We start from the raw sequence: 23,779 nt of genomic DNA on the forward strand, positions 1-23,779 counted from the left end.
GTTCCTGAAACTGCCTTCTTGATCACAAAGTGCTGTCTGGTGCTCCAAAAACCTTATGAGGATCTGGTATCCAAACCTTCAAAATGTTGATGTTGATCAAGAGGATGATGACCATCAACTGATTCCAGGGCTTGGAGAAACAATGCAGTCATGCAAGAAGTGTAGGAAGAGGACAGGTCCAGCATCAGTGTTTGGGATTTGACAAAACATTGATGTACGAAGTATTTCACTTTGCAATGTTGCTAGAGAAAATTGTATTTTAATGAATGTGTCACAATACATCACCAAATTCTTTAAGGAGTGCATTTCTCTTACCCCTGTCTTTGTAATCCTTGTGGGTCAGGGACAAGTGGTTAGCGTGTGGCTATGATATTAATTAGTAAAAACACCATGTTGGAATCCCTTCGGTCTCATAACGAGCTCTGTCCAGTGTCCATCAGACATCGTGTGGAGGCCCTCTGGCAATCAGACGTTCGCCAGCCAATGTACATGTCCCTAGGAAATATCTTGATTTTTGCCGATACACGTACAATGATTCCAATGTGTGCGGATGGTTGGGCTATTAACCATTCGTTGATCGTCCAATCTTTTTTTATTGCAGTTTGATATCTTCCAAGTCCCAATGTTGGGTTAAATTTAAAGTGAGACTAAAAATTAATCCAGAGACACTGCCTGATGCTACAAAATGACCCGGAATCCATGCGGTCATTGGCCGGGTGCCAGTCCGATGAACGGAAAAATACATTGTTGGCTGATCAGACGATGATTGGTCTCTACTTGTGACTAGGGCTGTCACTATATGCCGTGAGCGTACCGCGGTATATCGTGGTACGGCAACACTGTATCGCGGTACGTACCGCGATATTTTACAGAATATGTATCTGTGAAGAAAACAGCTGAATAACAAGTTTTACAAACTTAAACTCAATAACCCACTGGTATCATAGTATGATATCACTGGTATCATAGTATGACTAGAAACTGTAAAAGAAACTGTAATAAACTTGATAGAAGTAGTCATTGTAATTGTTATTGTTCGCGTCTTTTTCTAAAATGTCCGCCATGTTGTTTACAATAACTGTGACTACGATCTGTGTAAATCGAACGCTTCAAGGGCATGTTTAAAATGCGGAGTCAGCGGGCCCAGTATTGAAAATCCGTAGCGTTCTGACTCTTCCTCGACTTATTCAGAATCTTAAGATAACATGATTTGGAAGTGCCATGCTTTGAACGATCGATATACTTAAGAAAGAAAATAAGAAATAGAATAAACATCTTTTGGATAATTATGAACTTATTTGCAAAGGAAATCTGTCCCTAATTCCAAAAAAGGTACGGACCCATACATTGCCGTATTTTAAACGTGAAAGTTTAACATCTACAAGTGGAAGCGCTTGCTTGACCTGGATATTAACGGACTATTTATTTAGCCCTTTTGAATCGCTTCTACATTTTTCAAAACGATATCTATATCAAAATAATAATGTAATGTATTTATGTCTGTGCTAATATAATAATATTAAAAAAACCGGTGCGGCAACGCAGTACCCCGGTGCGATTTTTTTCACGACATGCACCGCGATATACCTATATACCGGTGAATCGTGACAGCCCTACTTGTGACTCAGGTATTTATGATGATTAGAAAACCTAAACCACAAGCCTTGGTTATTACTCACGGATCAATATGAAACAAATAAAATGGTAAATTGCAGAGTTATCTTGTACATATATTATAAATAACAGCTGACCTTTGATTGTGACAGGTGACCAAGGTTGTCCTTTTACACTTGTAGACAAGCTCACATAAACAATGGCCACTGTAAGAAATACATTATGAGCACTTTAAACCACAATATACATTTGATGAAACTGAGTACGCTAACACTCAAATCTCAGTTGAATTAAGAAGAGTCATTACATGCGCTAGTATAAACATTGAATTGGCTAGTATAAACATTGAATTAAATTTAAATAATTGTGAAATTTCACACTGGGTCTGAATGCAGGTTACATTCAAAACAATTTTAAGGTTAATACATGTACTTCCATCCGAACTAAAGTTATAGAGTGGAAACATTTTTTCTATTTTTAGTTCCAGTGGCCCTTAACTTGAACTGAAAGGTCCCAAATGCAATCCCAAGCTTTGTTTATATGTAGGCTGCCAACCAAAAAAACTTCAACGCAATATCAACCATCTAAAATATTTTTTGTAACATTACCGAGACCTTAAACTGACCAGATCTGTATGTAAATACAGGCTTGGTCTGCATCTGAGTTGGGGTTAAAGGGACCTTTTTATGTTTTGATAAAATGGCAAAGTTGACAAAATTATTTCCGATTTGCAAATGTTTGTGTAGTTATGATATTTAATAGGAAACAGTAATACAATGTACTTAACATTTACCATGCTTCAAATATCCATTATATGCATTCTTTTACACTTTAAAAACCTGAAAATTATCAAGCGTTACAAACACACACAAAATAAAAATTTGGATAGTTGTCTTGTTATCGTAATGTTTTGTGACACTAAGAGGATTGCTCATATTATGAAGTATAAAATTCACCACAATCAGTATGCAGGGCTCGAAATTAGTACTCGCACACTCGCAAAAAGGCGAGAGAAAATTACCGAATGCAAGTTAAATTTTAAGCCACTAGAATTTTTTTGCGAGTGAAGAAATAGTGAAAAGAGTTATATTGCTAAATGCGCTCAACGTTGTGAATGCTAAACCGCAGGTCAATTCATAGAATGTCCGAATACCCATATGCGGATGCTCGCACCTTGTATGTAGACTGGTATACTTACAGTACATATATGCGGATGGTATTGGTACAAAGATAATGAAACAGTCCATTATCCACACATGTTCACTATAAAAGACAAAAAACCTGAACAGTTATGTCGTCGAAGCGAAAAATAACTTGTTTCTTTTTGCCCACAGATTGAAATAACAATACGAAATTTGAAGCAAAGTTAACCGATAAGTTGAGGGAAAAAAAACGGAAATTAAATTCTTCCACGAAAACAGTGAAAAAGTGGGAAAAGAACTTCATATATAACACCAAAACTTGTTGTTGATGTCATATTTTATTTAGTTTTAATAGTACTAAACTAATATCCAAACTTGCTTTTATTTATGTTTCCAGCAAAATTTGCGAGAATGTTTTTGATTTTTCGAGCTGGTATTTAAGCTGCTCGCAATGTTTTGCTAGTAGAAAGAAAAGTTTAATTCGAGCCCTGGTATGATCAAGGATGGCTGAGTGGTTTAAGACTTAAACTCAAGGGTCAGTGACTTTTTCCTTTCTGTAATTTTATTATCATCTTTTACTGGAGATATTTGGTTCCAATGTTTACATTTATCAATTTAAAGCATTTAATGACAAACTTCAATGCATGCCAAAATCTGTGAAAAGGTCCCTTTAAGCACACAATTATAGACATTTGTCAGACTATAATAGATTTAGCCAGGCATCAAGAAATTATTACCGAGAGAAACAAATCTTTTTATTCTGATAGCTTGTTGACATTTTGACAAACAAGCATTTACAATTACTAAAACAACACAGTTCTTTTTCTTGTGCTCTCATGTGTTATAATAATTTACTTTATGCTTTCCGTTTGTTTATAGAGAAATATCAGTGATTAAAACTGATATTTAACTGTTACAAACAGTAAAAAATAACAGTGACAGTTACCGATAATTTTTCGATAAATTAATTTTAATTTCACTAAATTCTTTACTTTAACTTGTTAATAATGTATATAAACGGTGGAAAAACTCGTGAATTAAAATCGTTAATCCACCGAATCCTACAAATATCCTCTATTTTTTCAAGGAAATGATGTCATTATTTCAGCAAATTCTCCAGTTAAACTCTTTTACAATTTAAATAAACGTTTAAAAAAGCATGAAATAAAAACAAACTTTGTTGGATTTGATTGAATATCGATTTCAATTCATTCGTGTTCACTGTACCACTCGGGAAAGTATTATTTTCTATGATCACTCGTGCATTACAATCAATATTTTCCATCAAATTTAACAAATATCCTCTAAAATAAAACTTTCCCAGAGCAATTATTTGAAAAACAATCTCAATCCTTAGGAAAAAAAATAACATACTTAAACCTACTTAAATAATTTCTTATTATAGGTGCTTTGGAAAAAGCTAGGCAATTAACACCATGATCAAATTCAAATAAAGTCTTCTGTTACGTTAGATAATAGAATGTTTTGACTCTGAGACACATTACCGAAAACATATTTTTCTATGAGATTAAAGCCAGGCACCTTTCCCAAAAATATCAGAATAAAGGACTGTTATGTGAAAAATGTGATTCTGGCAGCCTCATATGCACAATCGGCTCTTAACCCTTTCTCTATCAGAAGCAAAGTGAAAATGGCTATGTGCAAACAGCATAAAACCAAAACACTTTGCAAGTAACTCCCAGTCTGTTCAGGTTTTATGCTGTTTCCTGCTCATCAGTATCAAAGAGTTGGAGATGAAGCCTTAAAAACTTGAATCTAGTAAGAAAGGTCATTAATTAAATATATTTTTCTAAGGGACTACAAATGAGTGAAAATACATACCTAAGTGGTAAAGGCTTAAGAAAGGACAACTTTGCTGACTGTGATCTCTATACTTACTCTGCGGTAGTTGGCAACCAGGGATGGAAATTAGTGGTTGCCCGTGAGCCCCGGACAAATACATTTTGGCCTGGGCAACTCAAATTCAGAAGTGAGTAGTCCCGCTGGGCAACTTGCTTTTTAAGCAAGAAACAATTCAGTGAAATTAAACACTTAATGAAATTGGCGACTGTGAGTTAATAATTAGTCTCTTAAAATTCATTTATCAAAGCCAATGAAATGATTTAACTCACGGTTGAGGAAAAGGTAGAGGGTTTAGGGAAAACCTTATTGTTTAAAGTTTCAGTTTTAATATTTGAACAACTAAACACTTAAATAATAATTGTAACTCACACAGAAGCATGAACATCTTCATCTTGATCTCGGTCCAGTTCTGAAGTAAATAATTTGAATAAACTGTACATTTCTCATACAAACAAATAACTTAACACTCAAAAACACACACAGTGAAATTTCATCACCTTCACCAAAAGGATTGAAACCTTATCATGATATTAGGCTACGTTAGCGTTACCGATCGTCGAAATCGCCATTGGCGATTACAATTCCTGGCTGGCGATTAAAAATAAGATTTTCATGAAATTTGCGATTGAAAAAAATACACCCTATGCTTTACAAATGCACACTCTAAATGCCTGTGTTCAGGCCGTATAAATCGGTATTCGTATAAATCGCCAGAAACATTGCTAAGATTACAACGATAACACCGTTACCGGAAATGCCCCAGGGGATAATGACGACCGCCTTGGTCGATAATCCACATGGCTAATGTCTTAATTGGTCACGCTTTACACTGGGACCAGACTTTTCGAACATTTGGGTAACTTGGCGATTTACGTGATAACTGAATCACTGAAGCGTGCCGTGTAATAACCTAAGCTTAGATGTTACGATTCAATGTTATCGAATCGACCAGTACGGAATTGTCATTTAATCAGATGGGGGGAGTTATGGCATTGACATAGCTACTATAAACTTATTTCCCAAGAAACAACGATTTTGATTGGCTAAAAAAGTAGATAAGAGTAACTTTCCTTTACGGTTGCTATGCGACTTGAAAGACCGATTTAGAAAGTGAGTTGCAGATTCCGGGAAAAATGGATGCTGCAAACAAAAATGGCAAGTCGAAGCCACAGAAATTAACACAATTCTTTAGAAAAGAAAGCGGACAGAATAATGTAAAGTCAGGAAATGACCATATGTAAGGTTCGCGATCGGAGGACGTCTAAAATAGTGCAGACTTGAATGCAGAATTGGAAACGTCTAGCCGTGAGTCTCACGGTTTTTTGACATGCAATGATGGTCTAATGCTGACTACGTAATTTCGCACACATTTCTTCAAAAACAAAAAAATAAAAAAATTAATGTTTGGATTTCATAAAATGTCGTATAATTACAACAGAGACGGCTGGCTGTTTTAGTGGTTTCTACCCTAAATACCACATGTACCGAAAACTGTTAAACGGTGTTAATGTATCATTATCACGACGCCACTGGTGTCTATGTAAACAAAACAATTGGCTGCAAAATGTCAGCAAGTGGCTCACCAGCGAAGAAAAATATTCTAACCTAGTATTAGGTCCGTTATTTTTGGCAAGAAACCAATTACCAAACAGTGAATACACATATCATATGTTTGGAGTCCCACCAAAGACTTTCGGCTTTCTTAAAGGGGTTGACCTGGAATGAATAAACTAGCTTACACTGTGTTCACACATTTGCGAGGGCATTAATCTGATTTGTCTATGGAGGAATGCTGTTCAAGTGTGTCCTTGACAACTTCACTATGTTACCCAGCAAGAAAAATCCCCGACCACAGTGAGATTGAACCCGGGACATCCCAGTTCCAAATCAGGCAAACACTCTACAGCTTTGCTATAAAAGCAAGCTCATATAGCAAGGCAGTGTAACAAAAAAGGTCTCCTTATACCAAACCCTGCTGCACACAAATCTGACTGACACAATGAGATTTCAGGGATCGACAAATCCACTCGCCCACTCGTAATTACGAGTAAAAATCGGCTCCGGACGAGTGAATATTCCGGCAGCGCTTGTCCTGCAGGGCGAGTGGCATATCTGGCCAAAAAGATTAAAATTTCAAGTTTTAAAACATTTTTTCCAAACAAAACAACGTTTAATGGGCGATTAAAAATTAACCGGATGCTTATTATTGCACACTGCGCTAAAATTAGTCCTGTTACCGTTACGCGCCGATACCGGTTTGTTCCGTGAATGTATCCTATACAATACTTTATACAGTCTTTTAATACTGCTAAAACATTTGTCTTAATTCTTCACATCTTAGATTTAAAGAGTGGACTTGGGCAAGTTTTCATGGACGAAATTGACAAAGAGAAAACTGCCTTTTGTACACACAGAGGCTTGTTTGAGTTTAACAAAATGCCTTTCGGACTCTCCAATGCTCCTAAAGTGTAATCATAATGATCGTGGCCATGAGGGCAAAATGAAAAACAAACAAGTTAAAAGTGTGTAAAAAACAGTTTATTAACTTAATTGAAGTTCATGAGTTAACACTTACAGTTCTATTTTATAACCAATAGAAAATCACAATAAAACATATTAGTTACTGATTTATTGCATTTTCAATAAATTGCAGGGCAAGTACATATTTCAGCAGGGCAGGTGGAAATTCTTAGCTACTCGCCCTGGCCGTGGACGAACATTTCACAAGTTTGACACGGCCAATTCACAAACCTGACATGTCCATGAATATTTACAAAACCTGCCGTTTTAAATCGTGAAAAACAGACTTTTTGTGCTCAAAACTGTCAAAAACGGCCATTTCGAAACAGAAATATAAGTTTCAAAACCTCGTTTTTAATTCCGAATTCGCGAAAAATTGTTGACTCGCGTTATCGATGTTTGCTTGTTTTAATCGATTTTAATGTGTTGTGTAACCGGTGAAACCGGCGTAAATAGTAAAAGCTCTGCCTAGCAACGTCACTATAAAAAAAATGGTGACGCGGAACGCTCGTTACTACATGAAAAAAAAAAAAAAAACGCAAAATAATCCCGATTTATTGAAAATTGGGATAACAGTGAAGTAACAAAAGCTTTCTATAGAAGGGTAAGTTTTGAAACATGTACATTGATAACATTATAAGAAGTCATTTGATAAAAGTGAAAGCATCTTCCGCGGCTATGTATTGATGGAAGCTAGTCAAAACGTCCTCTAGTATTGATGACCGTGACTTGTTATTTGTATCTGTTTACGATTGTAAATCTTTGTTTAAGTAATAATGCGGTCCCTTCATATATATTTTTTTAATTTAAATGTATATTCATGATGCATATAGAGAATACTAGGTTAGCGTTGAATACAGAGAAGTTTATGTTGCGAGGCTTAAAACGCCGGGAGCGCGAGCCTTGGCGAGCGGTTTCGGTGTTCGAGCCGAGCAACATAAACTTCTCTGTATTCAACGCTTATCCTAGTATTCTATTTATCCCATTTGATTTATTTTCAACGTGACATTTAACTAACCTTAGCCTAACAATTAGTTTAATTCATTCTTAAAAATCTCTTAAAATCTTACAAATGTAACCATGTGTAGTGATATAAATGTATTTGTTCTGGTATGCAAAATAGTCTTTAAAAAATTCACACACAAACTGTAAAACTAGTAAAAATATCACCATATGCCTCGATTCAATTTTACGCAGCATGCGAATTGTAACACATTACGACCGCGAAAAGAAGATTTTACTTTACTATAATTCATTTTATTTTCGAAAGAAAATGATCAAAATCCAATATGGCGGCGTTTGCTCCTGACAAAAAGATGTCGAGGTCAACTGATATCGAGGTCAACATAGATTCTACATGTACACTATGGACAAGTAAACAAACAATTGCAGCGACTGACACTTAATTTGACTTAATATGCAGGGCAATACGTTTTCCGACTTCGGACGACGAATTTAAGGACGCGCAGAACATGTTTTTTTTATATAATGTTATGGGTAGGGGGTTCAGGTCACGTGACGTTATCGTGTAATCGGAGTGGAAATGGCCAGAATTACTGGTGTGAAATAAACCTTTTTTTTACCGTTTCAAAGATTGTTTCATAGAAATAAAGGTTATCTATTATAAAATTAATATTTGTTTTAACTATAAATGACATTTTTAAACTATAACGAGTTTTAGAAACCTTTTTAAACTTTATCTAGAAATGCGCCGATTTGACGACGTTCTGCATGTTTAGTGTATTACGGCCGCGGTTTAGTCTGTTCTTTAAGAGGTAGTCGTTTTTTGATTGGCTATCCGGGAGCTGTTTGATGACGTATCGCTTTGTAAAGCCAATGAAATAAAAGATAACACTCCAAACTACATGGTGATATATTTTCGCATGGCGTATGACCTTTAGAAGTTGGTGAAAATGTAAACAGAATAAAGTCATCGGAGAATTTTACGGTAAATAGCTTATATATTCTTATTGAAATGGTTGATTTATCAATTTTAATTATTCCTCTCGTGATTTAAACCAGTATATTGGTTTTGTAATGAGTAAATCCTTCCGGAATTGGCTTTATTTACATGCATGTTTAGTGACCTTTACGGCCGCTGTCTCTCTGAGCCTGAGGTACGAAATTTCGCACCGCTGTAAATTCGCACTCGTTGTAACGTATGTTATTGAAATATTAGATTTATAAATATATTGTCTGTGAATTGTTTCCAGTTGTGTATAAAAGTGAAGAAAAATAAATATATTGCAGTTTTTTATTAATTTATTGACGATTTGAATTAATTATTTTTCAGATAAATAAGACCTTTTCAGGGACTTATGTCATGAAGTTATGACTTATCGTCTTATGTCAATACTCAATAGACTGTATTGTTTGAGTCAAAGATTAGGTGTCTTAAAATGGCTGGGATTTTATTAGGTACATTAAATTCCACATTTAATTGTTCTTGTTTATCTTTGACTTTGTTTGGTTTTGTTTATCTTTGTGTTCAAATATAAATAACAGCAGACTTGTGATGCTCACATTCACAATAAAAAGTATAGATCAAGACCTAAATTTATATCATAAATGATGTCCCGGGAGTTTAATTACGTCATTAAATATGCTTGATTTTACAAAAGTTAATTGCTACGTATGTCATAACTGTTTTGATCCTCGTGCGCATGCATAAACGCATGCATTTTATATTAGTTTTCAACCCCCAAGTATTCGTGATATAAATAAAAAGTCATATTCGTGGTAATGTAATACGGAAATAAATATATCCTTCTATAGATATAATTAATAATATCATTTTGATGATTTTCTCAACTTATATCCAACCATAATTTCTTTTTAATGTATTAAATGGTATATGTGCTCCTTTGGTGTATCTTTTTGAAATTGACAAGTTTGCTGTTATTTATAATTGCGAGTGAAAGAAAATTGAAAGAGCATGGTTCTTTGTGGTTAATTCTTTTTGTTTCAGTTCCACATGTTGTGGATTGTGACTGTGGGCAGTTGTGACCATGTTCTGTTTTGAAGAGTCGAGTAGTAAAAAACCATGAAGCCATCGTGATGAGCCATGATGTGGATATAAACAGGGCTATTTTTTTAATTTTTTTTCTTCACATTTATAATTTGTATACATGTACTGCTGGTCGGGACATGTAGAAGCATAACTTACAACTTATAATTTAATTCTGAAATTGAAGAAAATTAACAAACTAAATTCCTAAGCCTAGCATGCTAGGCTTTTAGGTTTAACTTACTATTTAACATTTAAGTAGCAGTGATTCACTTAAAAAAAAAAAATTACATGACTTTATTTACATACTTTACCATAAAATATTTACATAACATGCCGTCATGCGTTTAAAAGGCCCAGTTGTTTCTGATTAATACTAGCCCGTGTCTAGTGAGCTATATTTATAACTTTAAAGCCGTCCTGCTATTATGACACAAGGCGTGCCAATATGACAAGACCGCACACACCAGTTTAATATTTAACTTTTTAGCTATTGATGCGTCTATTTTTGCCATTTCAGAATCGCATAACCTTGATACCGGGAAACAGGCCTTGACCAACAAAGATGTTATCACAGCTTTTGAACAATTTTGTTGCGGGAAAATTACTTTTAAATCTTCTTTGTGCGAGTTCAAAGAGAGGTATGGTACTCAGGTTTGTGATCAAACTGAGGCCAGTCTGGGAATGAAGATTAGTAAATTGTACAAAAGGGAAAGAAAACTTGTGCGTGATAAGAAAAATGCAGAGTTGGAAAATTTTAGAGCTGAAGTATTTGTCTTTCCCAAGAGCAATAACTTAACTGTTGATGATGGTGCTGGAAGTGTTAATTCTGATAAGGTCCAGTTATTAGCCAGTAAAACAAAACATGTTGTAACTGAAAACAGAAATTTGAAAAGGGTAATACAAGAAATAGATAATGAGAATGAAAACTTATCTATTCAAGTTAATAGAAGTGAAAGAAAAGTTGAAATGTTGCTAGGTTTATTAGAAGTCATAAATAGAAAGTGGCAGTCGGTACTTGTGACAGAGAAAGAAAAATCAGGTTTAGAAAAAGAGTGTAGTGTATGGGAACAAAAATTTGACAAGATGTCTGATCAGTTAAATATGACATTAGAAGAACTTGAAGAGAAAAAGCAAAAATTAAGTAAACTGAACACCAGGAATGTAAATAAAAAACTGAAACGTAGAGAAAAACAAATTGAAAAACAGTCTCAAAAACTTAAAGACCACCAAAATGAGATCAGTCAGCTATTGTGTGAGAAAGTAGAGCATGAAAGTGAAGTTGAATGAAGCGTGAGAAGAGAAATCTTTTAGTTAAAATAAGTCGTAATAATAAAAAAGAAAGAGCAGTAAACTGTTGATCAAAATTCCAATCAAATTGCTAGCTTGAAAGATGAAATCAGACAGAAAGAGTTAAAAATCATAGAATTAGAACAGATAAATGAGGCAATTAATGACCCAGTCATTCAAACTTTTTATGATGGTAAATACGCTAATGAAATTAGGGAAACCATTATGACTCTCATTTCAGAATGTGGTGTTAGCCAGTCAAAGGTAAATCGGGTCATGGAAATCGTTGTCCAGAATCTCACAGGTAAGACTTTAGACAGGCTTCCTAGTACTGGGGTCAAGAGCAGGTTAGTTTCCAAAGGTAAGAGAGTCGCACAGAAACAGGTGGCCTTAGCTATGCTAAAAGATATGTCTGAACTTTCCATTTCAGGGAATTGTTTGCATCAAGATGGAACTACCAAATCGCACCGTCATTTTCAATCTTTTCAGGTCACGACAACTGATAAAAGATTTTATAGCCTTGGTCTTAGTGAGGTGAGTGCTGGAGACACAGACACTTTGATGGAAGCCTTCAAGCAACAAATTGATGACCTTGCAAAGGCAGTCAGTAATGGTAATGGAGCAGACTCAGAGACTGTGGCTAAACTAGTTTGTTCCATTACTAGTACTATGTCTGACCAAGGGGCTGTAAATCCAGCATTTAATAGGCAATTAACAGAACTTAAACAAAATTTTCTTCCAGAAGTTTTCACTGCTTGGGACACATTGGATGAAAAAGTAAGAGAAGAAGTCAGCAAAATATCAGCATACTTTTGCAAAATGCATATCTTTGTTAATATGGCTTCTGAGGTTGACAAATGTTTGTCTTTATTTGAATCCAACATCAGCAGTGGTAGAAACCCTTATGCCTTGGAGTGGAAAGAAAGAAGGACGGCAAGCAAAGCACTGACCATGCAGGGGTGCGAGAAATCCGGCATAGGATCACATTTCAGTACTTATTTACAATCTATTGACAAAAGTAACAAAATGATTTCTTTCAGAGGACACAGGTTTAATCATCTTTTCTATGCTGCAGGTGCAACTTATCATCACGCAGAAGATATCCAAAAAATTTTGAATGCTTGGTCTGATCCTAACGAACTATTAAAAAGTGTTTCATTTGACATCAGGGAAAAAGCAACTCTTTATGGCATCAGAGCGCTAGGTATTGTCAACAAGCTCATTACAGGTCCTCTATGGGGCATCATTGAAAACAGCGAAAATATACTAGCACTGAATCCCCATTTAAGTCATTTGCAGGTACAGCTTGATCTCCTTGCTAAAGATGCATCGCCGCTGATGAATGGGCAGCCTGTGTTTGCAGGTACGGAACTGCACGAAGATGAAATATATAGATCTCTCTTTTCAGCTACAGGTGATCCAGTAAATGAAACGTATACTCAGATGGCCCTCGAGTTGATTTGTGGAGGGATGATGCTGATATTAGAAAGACAAGCTAAGGACCAGCTCCCTGGGGGTAAATTTTTTCTTCCAGGTGAACAAGAAGCTACACCAGGGGTTTTTTTTAGAAAAAGGGGAAGACGCTGGACGCTGGGTAAAAGGGGAAAATCGAGCGCGAAAGAGACATATTTGGGGAAAAAATAAAAACTGTTCATTTTAATGTCTATAACTCGCCTACAGACTTCAGGTTTTGTTTTAAAAAAAGAGGCATGTCTCTGACCTTTTTGTTCTTAAACACATGAACAAGTATGATATTAAAGTCAAAGTCCTAAATATAGTTGCAGGTGTAGATCTAATAATGAGAAATGTTTTCAACTGGGGCCGGGGAACGATGTCAATATTATGATTTCAATTTCATGATGAATGGGTTGACGATATAGATCTGCTACAGTATTGGAAGGGAAAGGTGGGGCAGCTGCCGATTGTCTACTTTCACTTTCACAATAATCCGACAGTATTAATCGATGTTGATAACATGTACCTCCGAATCCTGCTGGGTTTCAACGGTTTTTGATGATTCATTCTTAAAAAATGCGTCAACGCAATTAATATTTTCCGAGTCCGATCGTTTTATTTTGTTCGTGTATGAACGCCAATTGTGAGACTTTTTTTCTGTTTTAACGTTTATATCTTTGCTTTCATATAACCTGGATGAAAATTCGACTGGTTTCCGGTAATTATTTGACGAAACACCCTTCTCGCGCAAGACCGGAATCCAGTAAAATAGTCAAATGATTAATACGATTAGTTACCCGGTTTCCATGACGTACTTTAAGAGCTATATATAGAATCACTGGGATTCCCAGATTTGAGTGTTCGTCGGGAGAGAGAGAGAGAGCGAGATCGTTGTACATGGTACAAATTGTATACGTGTCGACTTTCCCAAAAGAAAAAAAACATGTCTTTGAGGGTAAAATATTATATTTGGGTGAAAATTATATTTTTTGGGGGGAAATGTTATTTTTAGGGGAAGAATTCTGGTAGGGGAAGACGCCAAATATCGGCGTCACTTTCTTAGTAAAAAAAACCCCTGTACACGGTCACAGAACGTCCCCACCACGAACACTTGCTCAGAGCGTGACTTCGGTCAGCTTGATGCCTTGATGCGACTGAAGCCGTCTGCAAGTACCACTGCATATGAGTCTTGTATAATGTGGTCAAATAATAAGACCAGTTCATATTTAAATTCTTTACCTGCAGATGAAAAGGAAGTAATTATAAATGATGCCAGGAGCAATGCACCATCAGCTATGCTTTCTTTCAGCAGGGGTTAACGTAAGAAATTGACATTCACTTGCCCGGGGGGCAAGTTACTTTGAACATCTACTTGCCCTCAATAAAAATTGGTTGCCCTATTTTGAAATCAATTTTTTATTGTCATTTGATCTTTAAAGCATTGATACACATGAATTATTATGCTAGATTTAATTTCAGCTATATTCAATGTATCAAAAATAAAATAATAATCGTTTTTATAATATAAAGTTGTCAACAAAACAAAATCTGGACAGTTTTATTTCATTGAATCGTCACTATTGGATACAATTGATATGAAGAGTTTATTACTATTAACATTTTAAAACGGTATACTTGTCACTATATACGATTAAAAGGGGGAAGGCTTAAAATAGTACTGTGAAAATGATTGTTCAGAGTTTGAAAATCATGTTGATGTCTTTGATGAAGAGTTTCTCACTATTTGTAACTGTGAATATGTAACAAACAAGTTATTCACAGTTTAAAATAGTGAGAAACTCTTCATATGCATTCTTAGCAAGTTTTAAACGGTCTGCATATTCAACATGATTTTCAAACTCTGAACAATCCTTTTCACAGTTATTATATTCATGTTCATAGACATCACTTTCACTAGTATATGCTTCTTCATCCAGTTCTAGTAACTGTTCTGAAATTGTTTCAGTTTGAGTGGTTTTATACAAGAAAATTGGAATAGCACAGTAACGACCAACAATTTTATCTTGCTTGTTATTAAAATCAGAGACATTGTTGTTTTGGTCTGGTTCAGAACATTTAAAATGTTTAAAGTTCACGTGCCGCGATTTAAAAATCCCGTAAAACACCTTTATTTATCGAATTTAGTGCATATCTAAACTATTTCGAACCTCACTTCATTTCAAATACGGTGTTATAAGCGAGACCGAATAGAACAAAGTCGCGATTTTTCACACATTCCGATGTTCTCGACATTTTCATTCAAACCGGGAGTGACGTCACATGCACTCAATAACGAACCGGCACTATAAAGCTTCGGACGAATTATCTCTCGAACGGATGTATTATCTCTCGAAACTTTAGTTAGAAAAATTGATGGAAAATGGAAAATAGAGATTATGATGAGTTTTCCGTTCAACCTAGCATGCATGAGTCAGAATTAAGCGACAGTTTGTCAGATTTTTTATGATTCTGACTCGGACAGCGATGTTTATTTTGTCAATGCTCAAGATAACCATCGTGTTGGGAACACGGATTAGAAATACATATAACTGTGTTTCATGCTAGTGTCGGGGGAAAAATAATTTTTTGATTGTTATTTTACAGTACAAGCTTGTTGAATATGACTTGGTTACACAAAGCACTGGTTAATAATAAACAAATAGAGCGGATACTTGCACCGGTTCTGAATGGGAAGGAATGTTAGTATTTCTAATGACATGAATTTTAATTTAAAACATTGTTTCCAGTTATAATAAAAGAGTTTAAGTGTGAACAATTATATTAATTCATTGATAAATACAACTTCCGTTAGAATCACATGATAATCAAAATAATAGCATGGTGTAGGCCCAAGTGGGCAGAGTGGGACTTTTATATGACATGGAGCTGCACCCCTTGGTTAGCTAACCACTCGTCTGATAGTAATACATTTTATGATTGTTTGTTGATATAATTGGGGTTATGCTAATCTCTTATCTAAAATCATGCGGTGTCTGCAATAATCAGCTGTGATATATCCACAGATAAGTCACATGTCATCAGCCAACTAGCCATAAACTCCATGACACTCTGTATGGACTAATACACAACAATGGCAACTGGGGTCAATTTGACTGGTAGCCATGGGAATTCTTGAAACATAAGAAACTTAGAAATCAATCATTGTCTATGTATATATTGTTGTCTGAGGCTATTAAAAACTTGACATTCGAGTAAAAAATGAAAGTGATCTTCTAGATCGTTACATTGTTTACATTGTTTACATAAACCGTTTGAGAAGTTGGAGAAGCTGAAAAATTGCTCAACTTGTATTTATGATAATACGCACAAAGTAAATTTAATTTTCGGCTAATTATAGGTGTTAACCGAACAGAACAAAGAACAGAACAGGCTAATTATAGGTTTAACCTTTGATCGGCGTATACTATGTTTTAAGGTTTTGCATCTAATTGTATGAAACAATGGCCGTGGTGTCAAATTATATAAGAGCGAACGTCCGCCCTGTCAAACTTAGCGTTCGATCGATTGTCTGTGGGAGCGATTGTTCGGATACCCATTACAGAGAATGTCAAGCTGTTATTGTTTATGAAATCAATAAATTGTACTAATAATTACAATTTACACAAACCCTCCTCAATTTACATTTTTATCTGAATATTTCAATATAACATAATGGATGATGTTAGTAAATAATATTACTATTTTAAGTAATACCATTCCAATTCCATTTTAAAATGGCTTTTTATAATATGTGTAATAGACAGTAATTCAGTTGAGTTCAATATCAGAACAGGAATGTTATGTTTGATACTTTGTTGTTATTTAGCTGTAGCTTTGTTTGTTTATTTATCAAATAAAATGTATTTGTCATTTTGTATTTCGCTGTTCCACTTATAAACCTATTTGTTCTTAATAATAAGAGCAGGGTTGTAATTTATTTTTGTAACTAAGCCGTTAATACATACATGCGTATAATATATTATTAATCCATTTCTTACGAGTAACATCATCCTTGTCAAAACCGAATAGACCCTTGTTTCCCTTTCCGCACGATTTTTGCACCCGAAAAAAAAACAACACTAACAGTAGAATAACGATTGTCGTGCAAAACACACACACAGAAAAAGCACACGTTTTTTATAAAACTTGTATAAATGGAACTGTATTAACATAGCACGATATTGAGTGTCAATGTTGACATTAAGCGCGAGGTGTTCACGCTTCGATCCGTAATAACAATGGACAAGTTTCCGTGTCATGAGCGTTGAGTGCAAGTGACGTCACAGCCAAAATAGGTGGCGGAAATACCCGGGCGGTTTACGGAAAACAAGATCATCGTTTTTAGTATTTTAATATTTTTGCTATTTCTCTTGATGATACCACTCGTTTTAGAATATACATATTTATAAAATAGCATTTTTCGATATAAAATCGGCACTGGACCGAAAAGATCGGCTGGATGCTACCGTCCGCCATGTTGAAACGTCTGCCGAGTAGAACTTGTTTTGAGCGTTTAGATTGGCTTATACAACGCAAGCGACCAATCAAATCTCGTTTTACTTGTACTTGATAAAAAAATATATTGACCCAAAGAAAATAAATAGATACAAAGGGAAAAGTCGAAAAAAATACCGCAATTATGCTAATACGAAACGGACTTGCCCGGCGGACTATCTACTTTGGAAAATCACTTGCCCGCGACGATTTTAACCCGGCACGGGCAAGCGGGCGTCCGCTTAAATAAAGCCCTGTTTCAGGGAAAGACAAAACAAACTATTTGAACATAAACTTGAAATTCTTAGGAAAAGGCAGCAACAGAAAACAGCAAAAGAAGAAAAACAATATTCACAGAAAGTTAAACTAACAAAAAAACTTGATTCTCTAGGTGGTCTTTGGCTGACAGAAGAAGATTTATTTCAGTACAAAAGCAAAGCCCAACATAATGAATATAAAGATGCTCTCATTTCACAGCTTCAATTTAGGAAAAATGTCATCCACAGCAAGGGTCCAAAAGAAAAGTTTCAGCAGGTATGCAAAGGTAGATCTTTTTCAGTTGATGACCTAGAGAGAAATCTCATTGACATTATTCGACTGAATGCCGATGAAGAAACAGATGTCTAAATACTACCAGCACTGGAATATATAAACATTGACACTGCAAAAAGTAAGTTGAACGAGTCAAAAAATGCATTAGCCCTAAAGATAAGAGATGGCCAAAACAAAATTCGTGTGCAGCAGCAGGCAGTTCTCCTCCCACAGGTAAGTACAAATCCAAATTTACTTGTTGGTAAAACTTTCAAGCACAAATGTCGTGATCCTGAAACAAATGAAGTCTCCTGGTATTCAGGTATGGTCATAAAAATGTTATTAGAAAAGGGCAGAAAAACAGAATATATTGTACGATGACGATGATGATGCTGATGAATGGAGAATGCCACTGATTATTGACATGGAGAAAGGTGATCTGATACTGTCATAATTGAGTCAAAGTATTTTGTTTGTATCCAGGTATGGTTACAAAAATATTATTTTAAAAATATATATAATGCTCAAAGGATTTCTTGACTTAAATATTGTGTCAATAGATGACAGTTTTAAAAGGGGAGGACACTGGAGACATTGTTATTTATTTAATCATGATGATGATGATGATGAAAGAAGTTTTATTTATAATAAATATAGTTTTAATTATCGATCTAACATGGGCAAGGTTATGTGCCTTACAGAGTAATTTCACCACGGCATGAGAATGCTGCTTAAAACTGAAAATTGTTATTTCAGTAAAGATGTACCAAAAGAAACTGAAGTATTTTTATATTTTAGTCACTGCTCTTTCTTTTTCAGAACTTAGTTTTCACAAAAAGCATGAACAAAATGTCATGTTTTAATCTGAATAATACCTTAATATAAGAAGTGAGAGAGACGAAGGATGTAAGGTTGATTGAAGGGACTTTTTGCGCGTACACTATTGTTAATACACTGTTGTTATTGTACCTCATTAATTTTAAATTGTTGGTTGCTATGGAAACAGCTTTCTGCATAACCTTAAGTTTCACAATATACCATTCTCAGTAAGAGAAGTCATTTGGAAGTACATACTTATGAAACCAATTAAACACTTTTCACAAATACCTTTTTTCGCACTTTTTAAAAATTTTGGGTGTTTTGACTTGTTTCTATGGCAACCCTTTTTCACTATTCTTTGCAAATAGATGCATGTACATGTCATGTGCAGTGATGTATGGTTATCAAGTTGATAGTGTTTTGTGCTGATTATGAGTTTTGGGATAAGAGTTTTATTGATCCTAAATTATTTACAAATTGCGTAGTTTTATGCTTTCAATTCTTCCTTTTATGCTTTTGATTTTGGTTGCTACGGAGACAGATTCCGTAAAATGTTGCTAAATATTATTAGTAATGGTCTTAACTTTGCAAACCACCATATGTAAAAGTCTTTTGTCTTTTAATTGACAAAAAATCTTTAATTTTAGCAATTTTCATATTGTATGCTTTTATTACCCGTTTCCATGGCAACGGTTTTTTCTGTTATATGACTGGATTTTGGTAAAAAATTGTCATAACTTGTTAAAAAATATCACTGATCAAATTACCTTTCTAAAAATGTATACTTTATTATGCATTTACTGAATAAGCTTAGCTGAAATAACATTTAAAGAACAAATTTGCATTGTTTTGTAGTATTTCGGTGCCATCTACCATAGTACTTCCCATTATATAATTGCATAGGAACTGCGCACAAAAATTCCCATAGAGATCTTAAAAATTCCATATCTTAAAAAGTATTTGTGCTATAAAGATGATATTGGTCTTGTTTTGAAGGTAATGATATTCTCTATCCAAATAACGAGAAAAAAACACAACAGATTCAGTACATAAAAAAATAACCTGAACCCCCTATTATGGGTATGCCGTGTGTGATCCCATGCATCAATGGCCCCCATGTTAAAATCATTTCCCCAAGAAAAGGGAACGACAAAAGTACAAACAAAAACCAAAACACGTTCGAACTGGTATCTTACCTTTAATTATCCTTTAAAATCCATCTAATAATCCATTTAACTCAATAATTGGTGATTTTGCATCTAGGGTCTTTAATAATTATTTTAGCATAGTTAAATAAAGACCCTTATGCCAGCCTATCACTATTTTCAAATGAATTAAACTTTCTTATTCGTCACACGCCACGTCATGTACTCTATGAACATTACTGCTGTTAAAATGAACCAGAGCAGTTTATCAAATAATAGCCGTTGGTAAACTCGGATGCATTTGCAGATTTCTGCATACAAACATAATTATGTTTTTAAACTTGCACAATGATATTTGTCTATGATAAATGCCCTTATCGTGTACAAGAAAATAATTTAATATATAAATACACAAAGAATGGAAAACATTCCATTACACAACAGATAAATCAGTAGATAATACCCGTGTACAAAATGTGACGTTCCGAATTCCAGTGTGATGCTATTTTTACCATCTTATACTTTACACAGCTCTATGCTTAACGTGAATTAAATCAGATAGCAAATATTGCAGATTATTTATGAATTGTGCGATATTTGTATGGCTTGTTGTACATTCTTAAATGTCAAAAGAATATGCATGGATTATAAACAATGCACATTACACGAAATAAGGAAAATGTGATTAATTGACAATTTAAATACCATATGTCAATATACAGTACATGTACATGTGAAATAAGTCGCGTTTATAATAAATCGTCAATTTTTTGGGGGGGAAATGACGCAATAAGTGTCATTTTATGACCCCAGCAATCAGCTGATTCATTATACGGATGGCAAAAAATTATGTCATATGACTAGATTTAAAGGTTGAAGGTCGTATAATTTTGAAGCTAAAGTTTTCTAAACTTTATTAATTATGAAAAATCATTCAGTGGTAAAGTAAAAAGTAGTCCGTAAACATGCCCTGTGCACATGACAGGTACATCCCACAGTGTTGAATACAGGCTAGTATATTCCATAAGGTGTTATACCGTCAATGTCGCGTTGAAAATGGGATAAATTCATGATTCAAACTTTGTATGTAGTCTATTTAATGCTTTGTGAAAAAAATGTGAAAAATAAAATAACTTGTTTACATTTCTTACAAAAGTACTGTTGTTCAATGTATACCTAATGTTTCAGATCAAATGACAACCTCCCAGGGACTGATCATCATGCACTGGCGACCCGAGGGTCAGGCTCACAGAACATGAAAAATATCATGAAGAAGGAATTTACCTCTTAAGATATTGAGAGAATTATTGACATTTTCAAGAGTAAAATGAACCGAGTTTTAAAGCTGTAAATACCAGAACATGTCTGAGTTATATGCTTGCTTCTATGTTGCTTCTAGTTTGTTTCATGCTTAATTTTGTTTCATGCTTTATTTTGTTTTTATTGTGAGAAAGCTGCTGATCAGTTCATTTGGAATCTGATTCGAGGCGATATTCGTTCTAAGTACTTTTTTATCTGTCGCACTTTTGTGTTTCTTTTTGAATTCAGTTTCTTATTCTGTCGTCTTATTGCAGTTTTTAGTCCTACTAGCAGGTCTAGATAAGCAGCTTCGTACACAGTTTTTAACTACCTCAATTTTTATTTATTCTTTAATATTGTCAAAATTATTTCAGTGTTGCATGTAATTTATTGTCTTAATTTGTGCTTTTACCCTTAAAAACATGTATTTGATCTTTCTTTTTAGCTGATTTACTCATGTTTTATTGCTTACACTTGTTGTTTAGTCCGTTAAAAAGCTTTGCAGCTTATGTTATTTGTTATATGTCTTGCCGACTCAAAATAAAATTTATTTATTTATTATTTATGCCCTTGAAATGCTCTATGTTTATAAATGTTTTTCCTGTGGTAAAGAAGTGTTGGGACCAGTTTTTTTAGTTGCATTTGGTACATGAATGTTTTGCAAATCAGATATATGTTTATGTATTGTTATTGTATAAAATACAGTATTCATAGAAAGAAAATATGCCTTTATTGCATTACTTAAGGAAATGAAATTTTGATAATATTCACGTGTTTAACATGCTTTAACTATACTAATGCATTGAACTTTGAATATCACAATTTTAAGAAGTTCGCGACTCGTTTTTCACAATTTTAAGAAGTTCGCGACTCAATTTTTCACAATTTTGACATGTTCGCGACTCATTTGTTCACAAAGCGAGGGGCCAGGGCCGCTTCACAAAGTCAGGAAAAAAAGCCCTGGTATAGACTTAAACTTTATGTCGTTATCATGGCGAGTAAAATTAAGAGGGAAAAACCTACAATACTATGATGACATACCATGTTATTTCACAGTAAGTCGATATAAGCTAATCCGGCGTGATCATATTGGGGTGCATCTTATACGCTTCTGTAAGTTTGACCCAACATATTGCTATCTTCAATCAACATATCGTCAACATGCAGAGGCGTTGGAGCTGGGGCGGCAGGGGTGGCGGCCGCCGCCCCAATATTTTCGGAAAAAATGCAATTTCGGCAAAGACCTTTTTCTTTTTTTTCATTTCAATACCCGTATATTTGACTATATCTTTACCACAAAGCAAGGTTATCACGCTTGTATTGTTGATTGTCATCAGCCGCCCGCGGTAATGTACATGACAATTATGTTGTTTATTGATCGGTCTCTTTTATAACAATAATTCCTTTATTCTTGAGTAAACCTGGGAATCTTTAATTGTCGGTGTGATCTAAGCCATTGCTTCTTTTTATTAATATAAAGGAAGGTATGACATAAAACAAATGTGCCAATATCCAATAGTCCTAACCCCCTTAATTATCAAAAAATTAAAGATACCTCAAAATACCTGAATTAATTGTAATAACTCAAAGTAAATCTATAATTCTAAAAAACTTATTTGATATTTTTCACCAATTTTTGTGTCATTTCAATGTCTACTCCAAACCAACCAACAAATTTCTAATTTCCAAAACGGAATTTCGGGAAAAAAACACCAAAGAACGTTTTTTTAACTATGATCCGTATTGTTGTGTTGCCTGCTACAAAGTACAAAATGCGACACATAGAGATCACTTCTTTATTGTCTGTCTGTCTGTCACAACTTTTGTCATTCAGAAAATGCTGCAATAGACGTGTATAAGGTCAGGTATCAGGCATAAAAACGCACCAGAATGTGCCATTTGATGCTAAAATTTGAAAAAAATTCCGGGGAACCGCGGACATGGGTCTTATCAACAGTAGATACCCCTCCCATACCAACCCCATCCCCCGCCCCAATGTCACTTTGAATCCAACGCCCCTGACATGTCATGACTCGACGTCAAGTCAACTAAATAAGCATATCACTCAGTTTTTCTCAACAAAACTTCGTCAAAAGAAAAGGCAATTTTGGCGTATCTTATCTATTCAGCAGGGCCCACTTTTGGCCGTTTTGGGGGCCGAAATTCGGCCCCATTCCCCCCTTAAATAGTATACTTTTTTCCCCCTATTTCAACTAAAAATTCCCCCCTCCTAAAAAAAAATATATTTTTATTTTATTTTATACATTGAACCTATGTTGCCAGCTGGTATCGTGCTATTAACCTTTGATTAAATGTATATTTATGTATATTACATTAAATATAGCAATTTTAAGACAAAGTGTTGAATGGTTGGTGAAAAGATTACCTTTTCGCCCAAAACGACGCGAAATTCCCCCCTCTCTAAGGACCCTGGCCCCAATCCCTCAAAGAGTAGCAAGGCCCAGACCATCGAGAAATTCCTATCAGTAGTTTTATTAAAATATTTTTTATTTAACGAAATAAGTCATAATGTCCTTTAGCTTAACATACAGTTTAGTTCGGTAAAACGAATTACTTACCTTAGTATTCACTTGTTTAAT

General features: G+C 34.7%; 2 long non-coding RNA genes across 2 annotated transcripts; one reads left to right on the forward strand and one right to left on the reverse strand.

The window, feature by feature from the left end:
* Nucleotides 1-1,748: 1,748 nt before the first annotated feature.
* LOC127866699 (uncharacterized) lies at nucleotides 1,749-23,779 on the reverse strand. The gene is made up of 3 exons (XR_008043074.1): nucleotides 23,759-23,779; nucleotides 4,989-5,028; nucleotides 1,749-1,820 (listed from the first exon to the last, which is right to left on the reverse strand). It is a non-coding gene; the product is annotated as an uncharacterized LOC127866699 (long non-coding RNA).
* LOC127866695 (uncharacterized) lies at nucleotides 8,929-11,034 on the forward strand. The gene is made up of 3 exons (XR_008043069.1): nucleotides 8,929-9,087; nucleotides 9,433-9,557; nucleotides 10,667-11,034. It is a non-coding gene; the product is annotated as an uncharacterized LOC127866695 (long non-coding RNA).

The sequence above is a fragment of the Dreissena polymorpha genome, chromosome 2 (assembly GCF_020536995.1).
Source record: "Dreissena polymorpha isolate Duluth1 chromosome 2, UMN_Dpol_1.0, whole genome shotgun sequence".
Lineage (NCBI taxonomy): Eukaryota > Metazoa > Mollusca > Bivalvia > Myida > Dreissenidae > Dreissena > Dreissena polymorpha.